Here is a 23,266-nt window from a genome sequence, read left to right as displayed (position 1 = left end):
ACCTCCACCTCCTACTGAGAATGCAACAGAGATATCAGTCTGGACAAGATACCTGGGAAGTATCAACAGCCATTATTTTATTTTGGCATTTGGTGGAAGACCCAGGATGTTCTTCTGCTGGGAAGATGGCAAAGGTGAGTGGGGCTACTGAACTATTTGGTGGAGTATTGTGTGAATGGGGGCATGTCCAATCCCATTTCACAAGGATAGACATAAAAGTTTTCATACCTACTGTCCAATATCACCTGAAAAGATGTAACTGCTCATATTATCTGATTTCTGTGGAGCCATTTCTGTGGAGGGTGTGCTACATATCTGTTGTACTTCATGAAGTACAACCCCCATTTTTTATAAATTCTACAGAGGTATAGCCTATGACCAGACTACCTAGGAAGTATCTACACTCTTGTGGCTTTTTTTCAAAATTTTATTTTTTAACAATAGTTGCCTGAAAATATTCATGCTTATATATCTGTGACTTCAGAATGGTAATTCTTCTTTATTTCTATTGCCATGATACAGAAAGGTGGAAGTAGAGATACTATTGGAACACATAATTAATCACAATATTGCCAGTGTTGTATGTGTTTGTATGAAAGAGGGAGAATGAGTATGGTCCACAGGGAGGCTAATGTTCCTTTCTGATCTTTTGCTTTATGACCAGTTCCAATCCACATTTGTGCCTAAAGTGTGTGTTATGTTCATCACTTCTAAAACCTGACCTACTTCCCTCACTATTCCTTGAAGTTTAGTGGTTAGTGTTGTGCAGGGTGATGGTGAAGAAATGATTCACAGCAGTCAGATGAAGTTTCAGGAGACATCCAGCTTTATTATAAGGCCCTAACCGCCATGCGCATATTCCTCACATGGCCTCTAAGCTAAGCAGCCTCTCTGTATCCATCCTGTTACTCATCTTCCTTGCTGCATCTCCCTCCCCCGCCCAGGCCACTCTTAATTACGAACCACAGACCCTTCCCAGCTGTGGGAGGGTCTCACCATCCAGGTAAGATTAGCATTTGGCTTTGGGTAGGTGTAACACTGTACCATCTTTCACCCATTTGTGGATGGTGCTAATTTTATGGAGGATTATTGCACGTTCCAAGCAGAGTCTGGTCTTACATTAGTAATAAAGGTAATCTACAATATTCTGGGTGAGCACATCTTCATTATCATGCGTCCTCATGCTCCCACTTCCATCAGGTACTTTCTCATACATGCTCTCTCAGGAAAACCAAGCAAGAAGACTGATGAGGTTTTCTCCATGAGATGTCATTTATTTCTTGTACTTTATTGGGCAAGCTTTTATTTCTATCATCTATTCACTACTTCTGGAAGTTAAAATTATCAGTTATTATTTCTGAATTGAAGAGCAGATATCATCATCCTAAAACCCTGTAGTTGCTCTCATTGCCTGTAATTTTATATTGTCCAAAGTCACTTCAAGATCCAATTTGATGTCATTTTCTAAAGTCTATCTCTAATATTCCAAGAAACTGTACTTCCTCACTCTTTGATACTGGATATTAAAGAGCTATATTCTGAGCTGTACACATTATTCAAAGAATTGGAACATATGTGTAGCATGTGTAAAGTCCTAATATAATTTCCATCACCACACGCCCCTCACCATGAGTATCAATCACCAAGTGTTGTAATCCTAGTAAAAATTGAGGACAACTGAGTTTCATCCTGAAAACCTCAACCATCATAGCACCTGAACATAGTTATGAATTCCTGAATCATCAAGCCTACATCGCCATGTTGAGTATTTCTGTTAGTAATGCTGACCCAGCATTGTTGGTTCCTATTAAAAATTATGTCTTCATTGCTCCATAACGTGATATTCACTTTCAAGGAGGATCAAATACCTTCAAGGGTGGCAGTAATAGTACCTGTTTTCTTCTTAGCACAAGGTCATGTGCGAGTCCTTTGAATTTTCAGCAAGACAATAGCAAAGTCATAAACTATAGTAGTCTAGAGAATTTGGAGCTCTGATAGATTTAAATATGCTTAAAATAAATGAGCATAGGTAAGGAGCTAGCATAACAAAAGATTTTGTAGAGCAATAGCTCAAGGAATAAGGTATTTACCTTGCACACAGCCAATCTGGGTTCAATCCCAGGCATTCCATATGGTATCCCTTGAATGTCAAGAGTGATTTCTGAGGGGCCGGGCGGTGACGCTAAAGGTAAGGTGCCTGCCTTGCCTGCGCTAGCCGTGGACGGACCGCGGTTCGATCCCCCAGTGTCCCATATGGTCCCCCAAGCCAGGAGCAACTTCTGAGCACATAGCCAGGAGTAACCCCTGAGCGTTACCGGGTGTGGCCCAAAAACCCAAAAAAAAAGAGTGATTTCTGAGTGCAAAGCCAGGAGTAATGCATCAGTGCTGCCAGGTATGGCCCCAAAACAAAAGCATAAGGCTTTTTACTGAAGGAAAAAAGAGAAGAATGAGGAATAGGAGGAGAAAATGAAGTTGGAAAAGACAGATAAAAAGAATCTATTAAATGCTTACTGCATAACTCAAAGCAGAATAAACCCTGTAGAGTACAGATTTATTATTTATTGATTACATAGTACTTTAAAATATGCTCGGGGTGGGGCTGGAGCAATAGCGCAGCAGGTAGGGTCTTTTCTTTGCATGCTGCCAACCTGGATTTAATCCCCAGCATCCCATATGGTCCCTGAACTTTACAGGACTAATTTCTGAGGGGAGAGCCAGAAGTAATACTGAGTGTTGCTGGATGTGACCTAAAAACTAAATATATATTTATATATTTTAATATTATTTTATTTATATATATTTTACATATAACTATATATGCTCATGGTCTAATTAACTTTGACAAAACACACATCTGACCAATGTACACAGATACCATAGTGGATCTAGTTGATTATATCAGCAGATGAGTTTTAGGAAAGAACTACTATGCATTAGAGAAATATAGAAAAATATTGGAAGATTCTTTTCAAACTTGGTCTTTGAAATTAGTACAATTGTTTGAGTCCTTTCTACTTTCCAACAGAGCATCATTTAAATTACCTGGTATTTAAGCTAGTGACAAATTAAAGTGACAAATTAAAGAGCATTCATACAAATCAAAATAAATCACTTAAATACATTTAAATTACAAGTCATCTTTTATTGGTTAGGGAAAAAAATCAACAGAGGTATTGCCATTACTGATAGATACATAGATAAAAATTTGGAATTAAAAAGGCATAATAATAGTATAAAACATTATAAATAGTTCAATATTTGATATACTTATTTCACTTAGAACTCTGTAGCTCTTTATGCCATTCCTATTTAGATAGATTAAATATATGTCTAACAATAATAAAACTACCTATTGAAGAATATAAAGTAATAGTGGGAGCAGGTGAGGCCTGTCTCCATTATCACTTAGATTTGAATTATTACTATGGCTACTAAAGCCCTCAAACTTTACAGTCACATCTTGTCTGACAGTTCACAAAATATTTCTCACATATGACCTAATTAATTCTAGTAACTACCCTATATTGTTATTGTATTTTTACAAAAACTTTGTTCTCCAAAACTTTTTTCTATGTCATATGTATTACACTTATGTAACAAGTATCTGACCTTGGAGTCAGACTTCAATTATAATTTTCACATATATAATATTTGCTAACACATTTCTGACAGTTCATACTATGTTTACTTTTGGCAACATCACGCTTTACATAAGTTTCTGTACCTGGTTTCATGGTAGTTAAATTTTTCATCTTAATGGTGATGGAAAATAGTTTAAGTAGAAACAAAATTTTCTAGATATTTTATGACTTGGCACTTTAGAGTTTATGCCAGAAACTCTAACACAACAGAAAAAGGCTAATTTCTTTTTAAATTTTCTGGGTGGATGTCTGGTGTAGGAAAGAAATGTTAGCATTTAGAGAATTATGCATCTGTAATCTGATAAGCAGCTTGATAAGCAGAAGCTGAATCCAAAAAGCTCATTTTGAATTGCACTCTGGCCTGTGATGTGTGTATCCATATAGCTGTGTATGTGTCTGCAAATGAGAAGTATGTAGAAGCACATATATTTATATCTATACACATATGTATTTATATAGACATAGTAATATGTAAATATAGATGCCACTTCCTAAATACCAAAACATGCAATCTGCATGAGTTCTGTTACTATGTAGAGTGTGAGAAGTGTGACAGATCGCCTAGCGAAATGTTATACATGCGATACACAAGACAAAATTAATCTTACTTCTTCACAGGGCTTATTTAAGAAAGGAAGTTAAGAGTGAACGAAAATTCCCATGGAAGTGCAAATGGTGGATGAATTTGTTTCTTCTGAAGGCTTTTTATTGGCAGGACATGAGAAATTTCTATGACCAATGATACCAGGAAAATCACTTTAATCAGTCAAATTACTACTATTAGAGCCTATAATTATATCTGATTTTTAAGTACATACTACAGTAATGCATTTAGCCTTCACCATCTCATCTGAGACTTTCCTCTTTGTCTTATGGGTAATCAAACTGCATGCCCACTACCAACCTCCTTTTGGAAAAGTGATTGAGAAAAGACATTCTTGAAATGAATGTGAATATCTGAATTCTAGTTCTGAAGTTAAATAAAAGTTATAGCAATACTATTATCTTAATATTATATCTTAAAGTCTTGGTTTGCTATTGTGTCTGTATCGAGCTTGATATTTTAACCAACTTTCTTTAATTCTTGTATTACATAAGTTTTTCATGACATTACCTTCGAATAACTTTAGACTATTGAAATGGGAATAGTTGGGCCATAGTCATGCTTAGAACTTACTCCTGTATCTCTGCTCAGTGATCACTTTTGGTGGTGCTCCGGAACCATCTCCAAACGCAGCACAGCCCACACCCTGTAGAACTTCCACTGAGCTCAGAAACCTCAATTCAAATCTAATTTTGATTTTTGATTACTCAAATTAATAAGATAGCTGTTAATTTAAATAATAAAATTTAAAATTTGCAGAAATTAGGAACTGTTAAACTATACCAGCAGATATTCATTCAAGTTTTCACTGCAGATATTGTTCTGTCTTATATGTTGGCAAAAATAATGATGTCCAAGTCAGAAACTTCCAAGAGGCCTTTCAAACACCAGTTCACTGCAATAAATTGATCTAAGTAATGACAGAAAAACAAAACTATCATTCACACCAGAGGAGGGGGGTCAACAGTAAGATTACTGTGAATTGAAATGTCTCTATCTTAAACATAGCAATGAATTCAGACTTATTTAAATAAAAGTTCTTGAGGTAGAGCAATTAACTATTAGGGTGCTTGCATTGCCTATAGTCTACAACATGGATTGATTACCTGCAACACTTATGGTTTCCCAAGCTTCAACAACAGTGATCCCTGAACACAAATTCAGGAGTAAGGCCTGAGTATTGCCAGATGTGGCCTAAGCAGACACAAAAATGTGGAAGGAAAGAAGGAAGGGAAGGAAGGAAGGAAGGAAGAAGGAAGGAAGGAAGGAAGGAAGGAAGGAAGGAAGGAAGGAAGGAAGGAAGAAGGAAGGAAGAAGGGAGAAAGGAAGGGAAGGAGGGAGGAAGGAGGAAGGGAGGGAAGGAAGGAGGGAAGGGAGGGAGAAGGGAGGGAGGAGGGAGGGAGGGAGGGAGGGAGGAAGGGAGGGAAGGGAGGGAGGAAGGGAGGGAGGGAGGGAGGAAGGGAAGGGAGGGAAGGAGGGAGGAAGGGAAGGGAGGGAGGGAGGAGAGGAGAGGGAGGGAAGGAAGGGAGAGAGGAGGGAGGAAGGGAAGGGAGGGAGGGAGGAAAGGAAGGGAGGAAGGAAAGGAAGGGAGGGAGGAGGGGAGGAAGAAGGGAGGGAGGGAGGAAAGGAAGGGAGGGAGGAAAGGAAGGAGGGAGGAAGGAAAGAAAGAAAGGAAGGAAAGAAAAAAGAAAGGAAAGAATGAAATGTTGGAAGTAGGAGGGAAGAAATGGAGGGTAGAAAGAAGGAAGGAAGGGAGAGTAAGAGGGAAGGAGAGAGGAAGGAAGAAAGGATGGAAGAAGGGAGAAAAGACGAAAGGAGAAAAGGAAGGGAGAGAGGGAAGGAGATAGAAAGGAAGGAATGAGGAAGAGAAAAGAAAGAAAGCAGGAAGGAAGAAGGAAGGAAGAAAAAAGAAGGAAGGAAATAAGAAGAAAGAAAGAAAGAAAGAAAGAAAGAAAGAAAGAAAGAAAGAAAGAAAGAAAGAAAGAAAGAAAGAAAGAAAGAAAGAAAGAAAGAAAAAAGAAAGAAAAGAAAGAAAGAAAGAAAGAAAGAAAGAAGAAGGAGGGAGGGAGGGAGGGAGGGGGGAGGGAGGGAGGGAGGGGAAGGAAGGAAGGAAGGAAGGAAGGAAAGAAAGAAAGAAAGAAGAAAAGAAAGAAAGAAAGAAAGAAAGAAAGAAAGAAAGAAAGAAAGAAAGAAAGAAAAGAAAGAAAGAAAGAAAGAAAGAAAGAAAGAAAGAAAGAAAGAAAGAAAGAAAAAAAGAAAGAAAGAAAGAAAGAAAGAAAAGAAAGAAAGAAAAGAAAGAAAGAAAGAAAGAAAGAAAGAAAGAGAAAGAAAGAAGAAAGAAAGAAAGAAAGAAAGAAAGAAAGAGAAGAAGAAAGAAAGAAAGAAAAGAAAGAAAGAAGAAAGAAAGAAAGAAAGAAAGAAGAAAGAAAGAAAGAAAGAAAAGAAAGAAAGAAAGAAGAAGAAAGAAAGAAAAAAGAAAAACTGAGGACTGAGACAGGGCAGGTAGAAGTACTCAAGAAATGAAAAGCATTTTGTTTTTATTTGACTATTAATTCTATATGTGTCTTCTTTAAGGATATTTTTATTTATTTCTTTCCCCATTTTGGGGGGATTGTTTAGTTTTGGTTTTTACTCAGTTCTACAAGTGCCATCTCTCTCTAGGATATGAAAACTTTCTCAGATGAGTGGTGACAATTTTTGATTGTGGATTGTCCTTTTATTCTGATTGTCACTTCTTTTGCAATGCAAATACTCTTAATTTGATGTAGTTCCATTTGTTTATCATTGATTTGCTTACTTGGGCAATAGGATTGAATCACTGAATTGAGATTTAGTATCATGAAGTGTTCTACTTACGTTTACCTCAATATCATGAATGAATATTCCTAATATTAAGGAACTTAATCCATTTTGAATGAAGATTTAAGCATGCTCTTATAGATCAGGGTCTGTGCTCATTTTTTTAAATTTGGCTGATCAGTTTCCCTAGCCACAGTTTGTTGAAGAGACTTTCTTTACCTTGTTTACTCTACATCACAATCAGAGCATCTTTTGTGAAAACTAGCTAGTCCTGAGGATGTCTCTGAGAATGTCTCTGGCATCTCAACTCCATCCCACTGATCTGAGCATCCACTCTTATTCCATCAGCACACTGTCTAGATTTATTTATAGTACAACATAAAGTAGTGGAAAGAAAAGCCTCCTATCTTTTTCCCTTAAAATAGCTTTGGCTATTCAGAAGGTTTTATTACTGCATATAAATTCTGGTGGCATTTGGTCTGTCTTTAAAATGTCATGGGTATTGTTTTAGGAACTGCAGTATATCTATGTGGTGTCATGCTCTCCATCACTTATCACCAGGGACAGGCAAATCAAAATAACAATGAGATAGCACCTCACACCAGTGAGACTTGTACATACCAAAAGCAGGAAAAATGTGGGAGGAATCATGCCCACATTCATCCATTGTTGTCCACGAGTCCAGCCATTTTTGGAAAACAAACATACTTCGGAAATAAAAAAAGAATTGGGCCTCCATATGACCCAGAATTTACACTTCTAGACATCTACCATAAGGGTTCGCAAACTATTCAGAAAAGACATCTGCATTCCTATGTTTATTGCAGCATTTTTCACAACAACCAAAATCTAGAAACAAATGCCCAAGAACAGAAGACTGAAGAAAGAAATTTTGCTATATATACACAGTGGAATACAGCTTGGCAATAAGAATGGATAAAATCATGCAATTTGTCACTATGTGGGTGGATCTGAATGAAATCAGCCAGAAGAGGAGCAGATTTTAAAAAAATCATCTTCTTTCCCATATGTGTGATATAAAGAAGCAGAGTAATGGGATCAACAAATGACCAAAGGCAACATGACTTGAGAACTGATCTATAAAACTGAGCTTACCATGGTAGTAAGAAATCAGAGAGGTCTGTTGCAGGGATATGGGGGGTTATTCCCTGAGATAATGGTGAAAGGAAATAGACATTGATGGAGGGTGTGGTGTTGGTTTGTTGTATTCATGAAACTCTATCACTAATCGTATTGCAAATCACAGTGACCAAAATAATTAATTTTTGCAAAATGGAAAATATAATAGTCGAGAGACTCAAGAAGGTAAAAATAAATTGATAAAAATCAAAAATATAAAGGAAAGAAAAGGTTTTACATTCTTTCTTAATTCTATAATACGATATAATTAAGATGACTTCATGGGGGCTGCAGAGATAGCATGGAGGTAAGGTGATTGCCTTGCATGCAGAAGGACAGTGGTTGGAATCCCGGCATCCCATATGGTCCCCAGAGCCTGCCAGGAGCTATTTCTGAGCATAGAGCCAGGAGTTGAGCACTGCCGGGTTTGATCCATAAACCAAAAAAAAAAAAAAAAAAAAAAAAGGGATGAGTTTATATTGGACCAGAGAAAACCTAATTCAATTACTAGTACCCTTATATAAAATAAAGTGGCCTGGACACAAACACAGGTGCATAGCAGAGAACATCTACAAATACAAAGGCAGAAGATGGCATGATGCATACATGAACCACCTGACATCACAGATTGCCAGAAATCAGAAGCTATGAAAGAGCTGACCATTTTTTTCCCTAGATACAACAAAGAAACCAGTCTTTGTAATGCCTTTATTTCAGACTTGGCCCCTCAAACTGTAGAAAAGTGATTTATCATGTGTTAAATCATATTGTTTGCTGTCATTTGTTGTAATCATTCTAGAAAACTAATTTCAAAACCGTCTCAAATTTGACTCAATAAAACAGAGATATTCTCTTGAAAATGTTGGGCTCTTTTAAGCCTTACAAGGTCATGTTTCTTAGACATAGGAGCATCAGTAGCTGAAGTTATGATTTTGGCAGAGGCAGCTTGGGGGGGGTGGCTAAAGCATGAAAGACCATTTAGTTAAGACAAATGCAGATGTCGTGCATCACCCCCTTGTTCTGAAATTCTATGTACAAAGAATCCAGAAATTAAGATGAGAAAACCTACAAGTTAATTACTCAAGTAAATGGCAATGCTCCATCACTCCCTATATACTCAGACAACCATATTCAATGCTGGGGGCTGAGTTGGGCTTTGGCTACATGCAAGGCAAAGACCTTAACCCTTTTACTATCTCTCCAGCCCCTACAAACTTACACTGTTAAATGATCAATAATATAATGAAAAATAATCTAGTATTTTTATTATGTTTACTTTGATAATATATTTTCCTTTAGTGAACAAATGCAGAGACAACACATGTGAAGCTTGACAGATGATGAATGTAGGTGTCTGCTTTATCTCTAAATTGCTCTTTCTTGAAATCACTGCAGACATGCCTTAAAATATAGTTATTGGAAATTATAGGCCAAAATAATGTTAATGGAAATGCACAGAGCTACATAATGTAGAATTAGCCAGACAACCTACACCATACTAAAATTAGCCATGACGAAGCTGAAGTAATTTTTGACTCTAAACAAGATTAGCAGCAATTGAAAATCACAGCAAACTGCTGATGTACTAATAACAATGCATCCCTTGAAAAAATGTAGAAATAAAAACCTTGAGTCCAATGAACATGTAGGGAAGATACCATCATTTACTAAAATATTGCAATACAAACCTAAATATTAATAAGATGCCATTTGTTGCATCAAGCCTTGATCTTGATGCTGGCAATATTTGATGCTGGCAAATACTACCAAGAAGTTCTCTCAAAGACCTTCTATAATGTCAAGTATGTGACATCTAGAATATTTAGGAGCATAAGTAGTACCAACGAGACTAAACTAGGGTTGGTGCATGCAAGGCACCTGCTTACCTACTGCTCTATTTCCAGACCAGAAATATTTTTAATATAAAATATGATTGATATGATAAAGGGCCTTAAATCAGGCTGGAGAGATAACAAGTAAGGTGATTACTTTGAAAGTGGCTGAGCTTGGTTTAATTTCCATCACCACATGCTTCCCTGAGCAGTGTCAGGAGTGATCCTTGAGCACAGAGACAGGAGAAAGCCTTGAACATTGCTAAGTTTAGCCCAAACTACCACCCAAACTCAAAAGTGGCCTAAGTTATATATAAAGAAACAATTTAAGAATTTGTTTATTCAAACTCACAATAGGAAATGACATTTTTGGATCAGTTTATATTTAATAGCAAGGTAACTTTCATTTGCCAATAAAGTATAGTTCATACTTGAGGAAATCTCTCTACAGATCCATTAGGTGATTTTAGATAAATTGCTAGTGAATATAATCTTTGACTTTACAAGTAACTGAGAATGCTTTATTCTTCTCTGCTGAAATAAAAGCAACATACCCAATTTATGTATATTCAGTCAGTCTGATGTGTCAGAAATATAGTTCTTTAGTGTGCCTAAGAAAAAAATTAGAAATGCATTCTTTTTTTTTCTTCCATCTAGACACAATGGACTTACTGGATCTGGCCTGTTTGGTCCAACTGAAACTATCTGCACAAGTTGACAAAGAAATTTGCTGAATACAGACTAAATACATGTATTCATTTACAGAGTTTAGTCTAAATACTCATTCAAGGAGTTTCTAAAATGAGTGTTCTACTTTTAATTTATCTGGGGTCTTCGCTATCAGACCTGTCTTTTAAATACTAATACTAATTTAACCATTCACATATTTCGTCTTTTCAGGTGTCAAAGTTTAATTTTTTTTAGAAAAGGAAAGAGTAATAACACATTACAGATTAAAAAGTAGCAAAATTCATCAAATTTGAAGTAAATAGCGGCATGTGAGGTTAATTTTGAAGACAAGATATTTAGCTAGTAGTAACTAACGGAAGGCATATTAAAGTAAGTACACTAAATCAAAGACATACTTTGTCAGTGGACTTCAGTGCAGTGAATCATAAATTTTAGTGTTATCTACTCTATTCATAGTTATTGCTATCTCTCTTGGAGGAAAATATCCAAGTTGACCATCTTTTCACAGGAACTGGGCTCTAACCACTACAAAAGGGAACAAAGAACTTAAGAATAGCATTAAATAAAGTTTCCTAGGATAGGCAATGATTTGCACTCGCTTTGTTTACATAATTTGAATAACCTTTGCTAACTTAGGCTTTTTATTTTTTATCTTTAGATTTAATTTTTGAATATATTTCAGTTTTAATTTAACAACTCTTCTTATACTTTTAAAACCTTAATCTAGTCCAGTTTATAGTTTTTCCAGCTTTATAAAATACACACTATGATGTTATGGTATTTATCCCCCTCTCACTCTCTCACTTCTGTCTTTCCCAACACTGAGACACACATACAATTACAAACACTGGGTGTTCTTGATGTTTCTCCTCTGTTTACCCATCGTAGAAATAATATATATTATAATTAAATGGATTTTTCTTGGACAAGCATTATTGGTTCCTCTTCTATCTAGAAGCTAAAATTTCATCCTCAAGACAGAATAACCTACAGGATAAGAAAGTGAGCTCTGGTTTCAGGTAATAATCCTGGTTCTTTTATTAATATTATCCTCTACCAAGTTAGTTGACCTTTGTGATTTTCAGTTTCTGCATCTCCAACCAGAAAAAAATATCTACATTGTGAGGCTAACGAGAAGTACACTTCTGAAGGATTTAATAATTCTGACAAATAAAAAATAATACAATTAACTGTCATCTATTTTTGTAACTTTGTAAATCTGCTAACCAGACAGAATTGTAGTCCATCATAATTTCTGAAATAAATATCTGCATTTCTTATGGACATTCAAGGTAATTACAGTAGTCACATTACAAATTTTGCTCTTTATTTAGAAATTTTTAAAATATGGGGCTGGAGAGATGGCATGGAAGTAAGGTGTTTGCCTTTCATGTAGAAGGACGGTGGTTCGAATCCTGGCATCCCGTATGGTCCCCTGTACCTGCCAGGGGTGATTTCTGAGCCTGGAGCCAGGAGTGACCTGTAAGCAAGTGCATACATCGCTGGACCAGGGTGGGAGCCCCCAGGTCCACCCATTGAGCTTCTTTGCTGGAAGCTCGCAGGCCCTGAGCAGAACTTCTGGTCAGCCATCCCCAGACCTCACTGACTGGCCAGCTTATGTTTGTAATTGAGCGTGTAAGATTATTAATTTAAATATTTTGGTTTTGGGGTCACACCTGTCAGTACTCAGGGGTTTCTCCAGACTCTGCACTCAGATCACTCCTGGCGGCTCAGGGGACCATATGGGATGTCGGGAATTGAACCCAGGTCCATCACAGGTTGTCTGTATGAAAGGCAAACGCCCTACCTCTATGTTATCACTCTGGCCCAAGATTTTTTATTTTATTTGGGGCCACACACCTGGTGGTGCTCAGGACTTAACTCCTGGCTCTGCCCAGGGGTTACTTCTGGCGTGCTTGGAGTACTGTATTTGGTATTGGGGCTCACATCTGGGTTATTCACATATCAGGCAAGTGCCTTAACCCTTGTCCTGTCACTCTGGCTCCTGCATGTTAAAGAATTATATCCCCAGCTGATGGTTGATACTCATGCTTTGTAGCTGGGGCCTGACCTTTCCCAAAGGCCTATTTGCCTTGCACACAGCCTGGTTCGATCCCCCGAGCCTGCCAGGAGCGATTTTTGAGCACAGAACCAGGAGTAACCCCTGAGCACCACTTGGTATGGCCCAAAAACCAAAAATAAAACCACTGTATTTCCATTTTCCTCTCAGTCCTAGAAGAGAGTAGAGTCAGTGTGAGTTTGGGGGTTCACTGCTGACTCAGACTGGGACTCTCCCGGGCAGTCCTGATGCCCACCCAACAGCATAGCAGCCGCATCTCCAGTGTCAGGCCTGACTATGGGCAGAGAGGGTCTCGCCCCGTGCCGATGGGCTGTGTGGAGGTAGGGGTCGCTCGCTACAGCTCCCCAGGTTCTGGTCCCTGCAGGACGACATCATTGATGACGTGGAGAGCTTCGTGGCAGCCGCAGAAATCCTGAAGGAGCGTGGAGCCTACAAGATCTATAGTCACTCATCTGTTGTCGGGCATCTAGGTTGTTTCCAGATTCTGGCTATTATAAATAGCACTGCAATGAATATAGGTATGTGTTGAGGAAAAATTAAGTAGAATAAGTGCTTAGTGCTAAGTGCTAAGTGTAGTATGATAGATAATAGTTAAATATAATAATTCAACTAGTGAATAAATAGATGCCTGTTAAGTTAAAGATTTTTGCTTCTTATTTCTGCTTTTTACTTTCTTTTCCCCCACTCTTTCCTCCACCCCACCCTGTAAATGAACAAGTTAATGACAACAAAATGCACTTTGGAAAGGATGTGCCAACTACAAGACTCTCCACATGACCTGACCTCAGTGTGCTGACGATACCACCCCTGGAACACAAACTTGTGACACTCTGGTTTTTAAATATATAATTTGTGTAACTTAATAACAATTGCTATGTCACTCCCTACTTCCCCCTTTTTGGCTATAAAGGCTTCCCCTTTTCTTAGCTCAGGGCTTTTCTGATCTGTCTCTGGCAGACTCAGGGGCCCTAGCTCACTAGATCATTAAACCTGTTTGCTGATTGCATTTTCTGAAGATGCATGGTCTTTATTTGAGGCGGTGGGCTTTCTCGGACCCTTAACAGTGTGCACAAGGCATTTTTTGTCTTGTGATTTTTGTGTTCCTAGGGTATATCCCTACGAGTGGTATTTATGGATCATATGAGAACTCAATTTTCAGTTTTTTTGAGGAATCTCCACATTGTTTTCCATAAAGGCTGAACTATATGACATTCCCACAGCAGTGAATGAGAGTTCCTTTATCCTCACATCTTGCCATCATTGATTGTACTTATTCTTTGTGATGTGTGCCAGTTTCTGTGGTATGAGATCATATACATTGTTGTTTTGATTTGCATCTCCATGATGATTAATGATATGGAGTATTTTTTTCTTGTACCTTTTGGCCATTTGTATTTCTTCTTTGAAGAAGTGTCTGTTCATTGCTTCTCCCCACATATTGATGGGATTAGACATTTTTTGTTAAATTTTGTCAGTACCTTGTATATCTTAGATATTAGCCCCTTACTTGATGAGTACTGGGTGAATAGTTTCTCCTATTTTGTGGGTGGTCTTTGTATCCTAGTCACTATTTCCTTTAAGGGGCAGAAGCTTCTTAGCTTAATATAGTACAATTCTTTTATCTCTGCTTCCACTTGTTTGGACAGTGCTTTTCCTCCTTGAAAATTCATTAGTCTCAGTGTCATGGAGCGTTTTACCTACATGGTCTTCCTGTACCTTATGGTTCTGGATCTGATATAAAGGTCTTTAATCATCTTGACTTGATCTTTGTACATGGTGTTAGCTGGAAGTCTGAATTCACTTTTTTTGCATGTGGCTGACCAGTTGTTCCAACACCACTTGTTGAAGAGGCTTTCCTTGCTCCATTTTTTCATTTCTTGCCCCTTTATCAAAGATTAATTGTATGTCTGGAGAACATTCTCTGAATTCTATTCCATCGATCTGAGAGTCTGTCTTCCTTGCAATACTATGCCGTTTTAAGGACTATTGCTTTGTAGGACAATTTAAAGTTGGGGAACTTCATCTTCTTTTTCCTAAGAGTTGCTTTAGCTATTTCTGAGTGTTTATTTTTCCAAGGAAATTTCAGGAGTGTTTTATCCACTTCTTTGAAAAATGCCATGGGTATCCTTAACAGTATTACATTAAATATGTACAATGCTTTGGGGAGTATTGCCATTTAAATGATGTTAATCCTCCCAGTCCATGAACAGGGTATGTGTCTCCATTTCCTTGTGTCCTCTTTTATTTTTTCTTTTCTTTTTCTTTTCTTTTTTTTTTCTCTTTTTTTTTTGTTTTAGGTTTTTTTTTTTTTTTTTTTGGCCACACGCGGTGACACTCAGGGGTACTCCTGGTTATGCACTCAGAAATCACTCCTGGCTTGGAGGACCATCTGGGATACCAGGAGATCAAACTATAGTTCGTCCTAGGCTAGCACCGGCAAGGCAGATGCCTTACCACTCTGTGCCACTGCTCCAGCCCTGTAAATGGGATTTTTTAATGTCCATTTCTTCTTTATCTTTATTTGTGTATAAAAAGGCCATTGATTTTTTAATGTATTCTTCTTTTTGCTTTTTATTTGTGTTTTATTTATTTATTTACTGTGTTTTATTCCTGATATTAATATGTCTCTACTATTCTGAAGAAATGTCCCTAAATTTGATTCTGGACTACTTGCTGAAATAAATAATATATTAAATCTATTTTTATAAATAAATGAATACTCAAGTATCAGGTTGACAATTTCATTCGACTTTAACCCATTCATGGTTTTTCCTTGAAATGTCTTAGCCAGAACCTAGCATTAGTTTGATAGCTTTTCATTGATTCTCCATATCAGGCTTCCATTTCTGTTTGTACTTGCCATGTGGGTGATGAAATAAAAGAAACGAATAGTCTAGCAAGGTGCAGAATCAACAAAATTTATTACAGATGCATAAAGAAATTCACTATGCTCTGTGAAGTGTTTCATTAGCAAGATTGGAAAACTATAAGAAAAATAGAATCTGTTCCTAGCAGTTCCAGATGAAATGTACCCAGTGCACCTGTCATCTAGTTGGCACTCTGCCTTCTGACAAACTGTATGAAGGGAAAAGGAGGAGAAAGAAAAAGAAATTCCATGAACTCGTTCATAGATGCAATGAGTACTGTTATCTCGGTTCTTCTGTGAAAGTTTTGTTATTGTGTCAATGAGATAAAAGGCTATTTTAAACATCATTAAAATGTGAGGGGGGTTCCCAATGTTACCCACAGATTAATAATGAGGTTTGAAAGTTTAGATATGGATTTGAGCATTTCACCGTTACTTTGGGCAGTCTCTGTGAAGCAGAGATAGCGCTGACATTGCTGGCAGCATGCAAAGCTCTAAACAAGGAAGGCTTGCCCGAGAGTGGAGTGCAGGGAATTGAGGCCTCACTTGAGTGCTTTGAGAGGACAAGATCAAAAGAACTTTTAAGCATATCATATAATTATCATCATTAAGAAGCATGAGGCGAGGAGTCCTAAACTCCCAAATTTTCAAAGCAACAAAAACAGCACAGCTTTAATGGGACTTTGAAGTCAGATAAATCTCCAGGTAGTTTCATTAGAGAAACTCACAACTAATTAAGGGAAACCCTATCTGGGCCAGTGTTTAATTATGTTTGCTTGTCCGCCTGTGTCATGTACTGTGTTCTGATAGTAGAGGGGTGTCAATTGGATTATTCCAAAAGACTGTGCTGGGACCAGCCAAGAGCATTCATTTTGAACAAAGCACGAACAAAGCAGGTAGAGCGGGGTTTTGATCTCTTTTATCTAAATAAATAAGTTCTTAATAAGCCTTGATGATTTTCATAATAGTCAACATAGTCAAAGGTTAGCCATACTTTCTTTGCAAAAAATCATCTCAATTTTATATGATCAAGAGAGGCAGTTGTAGAGGCAATGCCCAAAAATTATTACAACTAATAATAAAATTTAAAAAATGTGCTCAGGCCAGAGAGTTAATACAGAGGTATTTGCTTAGCACATGACCAAGCTTGGTTTGATCCCAAGAATCACATGTAATATCTCAAGCACTGCCAGGAGTAATCTTTAAGCACAGAACTAAGAGCAAGCACTGTTTAGGGCCCTCTATAGCTCCATAACCTAAAGGAAAAAGCCAGAAAACAAAAGCTACTGAAAACTTAGCATATCACTAAGAGCGTTTATTATATAGAAAGCTACCTACATATACTATATGGCATACAAAGTACCAATGCTGTCTAAAGATATTTTCATTGTCTAGAATAGTCAAAATTCTCCCCTGTGTTTATCCCTATAATGTAAACTCATAGATAAAACTAATATATATAAATTATATATAAAAATCGATGGGAAATAAGCAATAAACCTATCAAAATATGAGAAGAGATATATAGAAAATTTTTTAAAGAATATATACAAAAAACAAGTAGGTATATAAAAATTTTTTAAATCACTGATCATTAAGAAATTGCAACTCAAAACAATGAGGTATCATCTTATATCAGTGAAATTGGCACAATATAAAAGAACAAAAACAACCATTGTTGAAATGGATGTGGGAGAAAAACAGCCTTGAACCAGAACTGATGAGAACCTTAACTAGTTCAGTCTTTTTGAAAAATAATATATAATGTTTCTTAAAAACACTAGGAATTAAGCTTCCATATGACCCAGAAATTCTACTTCTTAGTTTCTACTAAGAAACTATGGGCCTAACAATGTCTTCTCTCCAGAGAAGACATTTGCATTCCTGTGTTCTTTCCAGAACTATTGACAGTAGTCAAAATATGAAAACAACTCAAGTCCCAAACTTGATAACTAGATAAAGAAATCACTATATAGAGATGAATAGATATAGTTTATAAAAATATAGATAGACAATAGAATACTAATTGACTATAAGAAAAACCAAAAACTTCAAACTGTACTATAAAGTAGTAGTCATAAAAACAGCATGGTACTGAATTAAATGCACACCTTCAGGACAATGCAGTAGACTTAAATATTATGAGATTGAACCTCAGGTATATGAGCAATTGATCTTTGATAAAGGGGTAAGAAATACAAAGTGAAGCATGGAAAGTCTCTTCAACAAGTGGGAAGATTGGTTAGGTACAAGCAAGAAATGTGAACTTGGACCTCTATTAAACACCATGTATGAAGGTCAAATCAAAACGGATTAAATACTTTGATATCAGACCTGAAACTATAAAGGTACATAGAAGAAAATGAATGCAGAACACTTTATGACATTGAAACTAAAGGCTTCATCAAAACTGAAACACCACTGACCAAGAAAGTGAAACTAAAGTTAAACAAATGGGACTATGTAACATTAAGAATATTCTATACCACACAAAAATGATGATTAGTACACAAAGACTTTCCAGGGCATGAAAGAAACTATTTACTCAATATTAAGCTGATCAGTGGTTAATATCTATTAAGGCACTAGTAGAGCTTAACAAGAAAATCAATCTAACCCGATCCAAAAATGGGGAGTTGAAATAAACAGACAATTCTTCAGAGAAGAAATCTATAACCAAAAGACACACATGAAAAATGCTTCACGGGGCCGGAGAGATAGCATGGAGGCAAGGGTGTTTGCCTTGCATGCAAAAGGACGGTGATTCAAATCCCGGAATCCCATATGGTCTCCCGAGACTGCCGGGAGCGATTTCTGAGCGTAGAGACAGGAGTCCCCTGAGCACTGCCGGGTGTGACCCAAAAACCAATTAAAAATGCTTTGCATCATTAATCATCAGAGAGATGTAAATGAAAACAACAGTGATATATCTCACATTACAAATATTGGCACAAACCACAAAGAACAAGAAAAACTAGTGCTGACACAGAGATGGGGAGAAAAGGACTCTCATTCATTGCTAGTAGGAATGTCAACTTGTCCAGCCTTTCACGTAAACAATATGGATATTCCACAAAAAATTAGAAATTGAGATTCCATATGATTCAGTAATTCTACTCCTAGGAATATACCCTAGGAACCAAAAAGCACAATGCAGAAAAGCTCTCTGCATTCCTGCGTTCATTGAAGCACTATTCATAAGAGACAGAATCTAAAAAATATCCAAGTGCATGAGAACAGAAAAGTTTATAAGGAAACTCTGGTGCACCTACACAATGGCATACTAGAGAGCTGTTAATAAAAATAAAATCATGACATTTTCTTATATATGGATGGATCATGGAGATTATTATGCTGAGTGAAATGAGTAAGAGGGTGAGAGATAGATATAGAAAGTCATTTGTGAGATATAAAAAAAGTAATAAATATCCTGATAATAGTGTTCAGTGAAAATAGAAATGAGGTCCAGGATGACTAGAAAATGGTAGGAACCTTGCCATAAATGGTGGGGGGAGTACAGTTAGAGCAGAGAAGTGACCACTACAGCAGTATTATTTGGAAATGATCGCTTTGGAGAACTGGGTGCTGAAAGGAGATAAAAAGGAGATCAAATGATATGCATGGTACTATATCATTAGCAATAGTGCAAACCACAGTGTCTAAAAGATAGTAAGAGGAAGACAGTGAGAGATAAAGAGGTAAAATAGCTGGTTCAGAGGCAGTCACAGCTCAAGGCATAAGGAAAAATGGGGTTATTGGTGGTTGGAAATGTGCAGTAGGAAGGGTGTTGTATATTGTATGACTGAAATTCAATCACGAACTGCTTTATAACTATGAAAAAACTATTATGAGCAACTTTGTAGCCATGGTAGTTAAATAGAACAGATTAAAAAAATCTTTAATAAAAGAAAATTTGTGAAAATTTTTATATATCATCATGGGATCATTAAAGTTTTTGTCTGAGGATCCAGAAAGCTGTCTCTGGGGCTGGAGAGATAGCATAGTGGTAAGGCATTATCCTTGCATTCGGACAACCCAGGAGGGACTCAGTTCATTTGTAGCATCCCATGTGGTCCCTCAGCCTCCCAGGGGAAATTTCTGAGCACAGAGTTAGAATGACCCTTGAGCTACACCGGTGTGGCCCGAAAACCAACCAATCAATCAATCAATAAAGTTTTAAAAAGCTGTTTATTACTAGTTGAGCCTTCAGTGTTATTGCTTTTACTTAGTGAGTTTATTTGGCTGTTATGCTACTTTCCCAAATAATTTGGTGTGTTCCTACTGGGCTGTCAATATTGTTGGATATGGTTGCATTGCTTAGCCAGGTATGTGGCTGCATTTTCCCAGAACTCTAGGATCTGTAGAAAGAATGATTCTAGGTGGTTGCCTTTTCCTGAGAGTACCCAAAGTTTTCTGCCCTCCCCAAAATGGTGTATTCATGAATTTTTCACTCTGACTTGCATTTACTCTAATATTAGTCATGAAGCTGTGAAGTTAGATTGTTGTTTACATAAGCATTGACTGCCCGCCACTATTCCCAAAATGCAGTAAGAAATCATTTCTGGAGGGCTGAGGGCACCATATGTAATACTAGGGATCAAAGCTGGGTTGATTGTGTGCAAGGTCAGCACACAACATACTGTATTATTGCTCTGACCTTAATGGAAAACTATTTTTTCTGAGACTTTTTTGCTATAATAATAAATAGTCGGGAGTGACTATCGGTCAAGTCCTTGCCTTGCATGTGACCAAGTCAGGTTTGACCCCCAGCAATCCAGGTTTAATCTTTGGCAACCTGATACCACCAGAAGTGATCCTGAGCACAAAACTAGGAGTGATCACCAAAACAAGCAAAGTAAATAACAAAGCCCTTCTTCTCACAGTATTCAGGACATGGGAGAGTGTGGAACGCACAACCTACCATTCAGTTGTTTGATGGTAGCTTGTGTGTTCTGCATTTCCAAGAGGGGAAAACAAAATTGCATGCCCCCTATTCAGATAGGATAGGAGAAGCTGGTCCGGTAGCAATTCCCCTCAATAAATAATCCACAAAGTCAGGGAGGTTTAGCAGGCAAGAAACTCACACTACAAGCCGTTTTTCCACAAGCCTGTTGGTGCACCATGTGGAACCACGAGCCAAGATGGCAGCTCCCAGCTCAGGCCTCCTGACTCGCATTTTTTGAGATTAAAAAACAAAGTCCCACCTCCAAGGGAAGGGAAAAAAGCCAGATGAGGAGGCAATGGGGAAACATCTATTTTTTTTTTTTTTATTATCGTGGTTGGGTTTCAGTCATGTAAAGAACACCCACCTTCACCAGTGCAACATTCCCATCACCAATGTCCCTAATCTCCCTCCTCCCCACCCCACCCCCGCCTGTACTCTAGACAGGCTTTCTTTCTACTTCGCTCATTCATTCACATTGTTATGAAAGTTCTCAATGTAGTTATTTCTCTAACTGCACTCATCACTCTTTGTGGTGAGCTTCATGTAGTGAGCTGGAACTCCCAGCCTCCTCTCTTTTGACTCTGAAAATTATTGCAAGAATGTCTTTTATTTTTATTAATTTATTTTTACAGGATAAAGCGTGAATGCAGTCCCCCACTACCATAAATTATGCTGTGAGTTTCCACATTTGGGGAAATCGCAAGGGTCAGCATGCCTGGAGTGCAATGGGCGAGCCTCACCCTGGAGAAACCACCTTCCTGATCATGGAATCACCCCTACCAGGTAAGTAAAACAAACAAACAAACAAACAAACCCTTCACCATTGCAAATTCCCATCACCAATGTCCCAAAGTGTCCCTCCTCCCCACACCACTCCAGCCTGTGCTCTAGACAGGCTTTCTACTTTCCTCATTCATTCACATGTTGTTATGATGGTTCTCAGTGTAATTATTTCTTTAACTGTACTCATCACTCTTTGTGGTGAGCTTCATGTCATGAGCTGGGCCTTCCAGCCCTTCTCTCTTTTGTCTCTGAGAATTATTGCAAAATGACTTTTATTTTTCTTAAAACCCATAAATGAGTGAGACTATTCTGTGTCTATCTCTCTCCCTCTGACTCTCACACACAAAAATACAATACAAAAATCCCTTCCTCACACCCATATTCATTGCAGCTTTGATTACAATAGAAATAGAATTTGGAAACAACCTAGATGCCCCTCAATAGATGAATGGCTAAAGAAACTGTGGTACATATATACAGTGGAATATTATGCAGCCGTCAGAAGAGATGAAGTAATGAAATTTTCCTATGCATGGATGTATATGGAATCTATTATGCTGAGTGAAATAAGTCAGAGGGAAACATCTTTTTAACATGTAAGCCAAAGGAACCATTTGAAGCAATAGGGAAACAAAACCAAAGGAAATCAATTGAGATACAAATAAAGACTAATTCAAAGGCTTCCATAGCTTTGGCCACATGTCCAATATCATTTTATCAAATGGTACTGGGCGCTTTGGTCCAGTATCATGGATCCTATGCTAATGAATACTAATAGCCTGAGAAAACATGGACTCCAGGGGAGACGTGATCAAAACTTCACTACAGATCCATGTTATCTAGCAGCATTCTTGCTAATTTTATTTGGTAGAGACAGTGTTTCTTTGGTGCCTTCTTAGCACCTCTTTATGCTTCACTGCATAAAATTTTTCCATGATTTGCTCTACATGGTCAGACCTTAGTGTCACCTCCAGCAGTGTTCCTATTATTAGTAATGGGCAGCAATTTTGGTGGTGAAAATTCGATTTATTTTGCAAAATTCCCTGGAAGCATCTTAAACCTGGCACTTTAGTTCAAGTGCCGCAAAGCATTTCAATTTGAGAATATATTCCCAAACTGTCCTTGTTCCTGCATAAATTAGAGACATGCAATCTATGTAAAGATAGTTTCCTTGTCATAATTAAGTTACTAACATATTGACATATGATCTTCCTCCTCCAGCATTGAAAAAGCCTCAAATGATGAAAGCACAGTAAGATGGCATTTATTGAATGTGCATTCTACCTGTGTTAGAGTCAGAGCACTCCAGTAACTTATTTGCTGCCCTTTAGTTATTCAACATTGACACCAAGATGCACACCAGAGAGCCTGTTTCTAACTCTAGGACTCTAAAGGCTATACCCTTTAGTATCTATAAATAATGGCCTTTGGATAACCCATGCAGGAGAAATACTAGAAGTCTTACTCATCTATTCAATTTCTACTGGGAAAGAAAATTGAGCTTCACAGGTTGAAAGGGTCACCCCAGGGGAAGTCATATGGGCAGCTGTGACTTACTGCATATATTTCACCAAGAAGGAAATCATCAACTGGCTGAGAGCTTATATCCACGGCAATTTATTTCAGGTCAGACATTAGAGAAAAGCCACTCCTGGGGTTTATGCTTAATAATAATGCTCCACTGGACCAAAAAGGTTTTAAATGTTTTCCAACCCCACTAAGTCTTGGTTCTCTAGGGTCCATTGTGCTTGTTTTGGCTCATGGAAGCCATGTTTTCTCAGGCTATTAGTATTCATTAACATAGGATCCATGAGACTGGACTCCCAGTACCATTAGTTAAAATGATACTGGACATGTTGGTCAGAGCTATAGTGCAGCAGTAGGGC

The 23,266-nt window shown here is 37.6% G+C and overlaps 1 non-coding gene across 1 annotated transcript; it reads right to left on the bottom strand.

Moving 5' to 3' along the window:
* Positions 1-21,226: 21,226 nt before the first annotated feature.
* LOC126021290 (U1 spliceosomal RNA) lies at positions 21,227-21,388 on the bottom strand. Its single transcript, XR_007499854.1, has one exon. It is a non-coding gene; the product is annotated as a U1 spliceosomal RNA (small nuclear RNA).
* Positions 21,389-23,266: the final 1,878 nt, after the last annotated feature.

The sequence above is a fragment of the Suncus etruscus genome, chromosome 10 (genome assembly GCF_024139225.1).
Source record: "Suncus etruscus isolate mSunEtr1 chromosome 10, mSunEtr1.pri.cur, whole genome shotgun sequence".
Taxonomy (NCBI): Eukaryota; Metazoa; Chordata; class Mammalia; order Eulipotyphla; family Soricidae; genus Suncus; species Suncus etruscus.
This window is presented reverse-complemented; position numbering and strand designations above follow the sequence as displayed.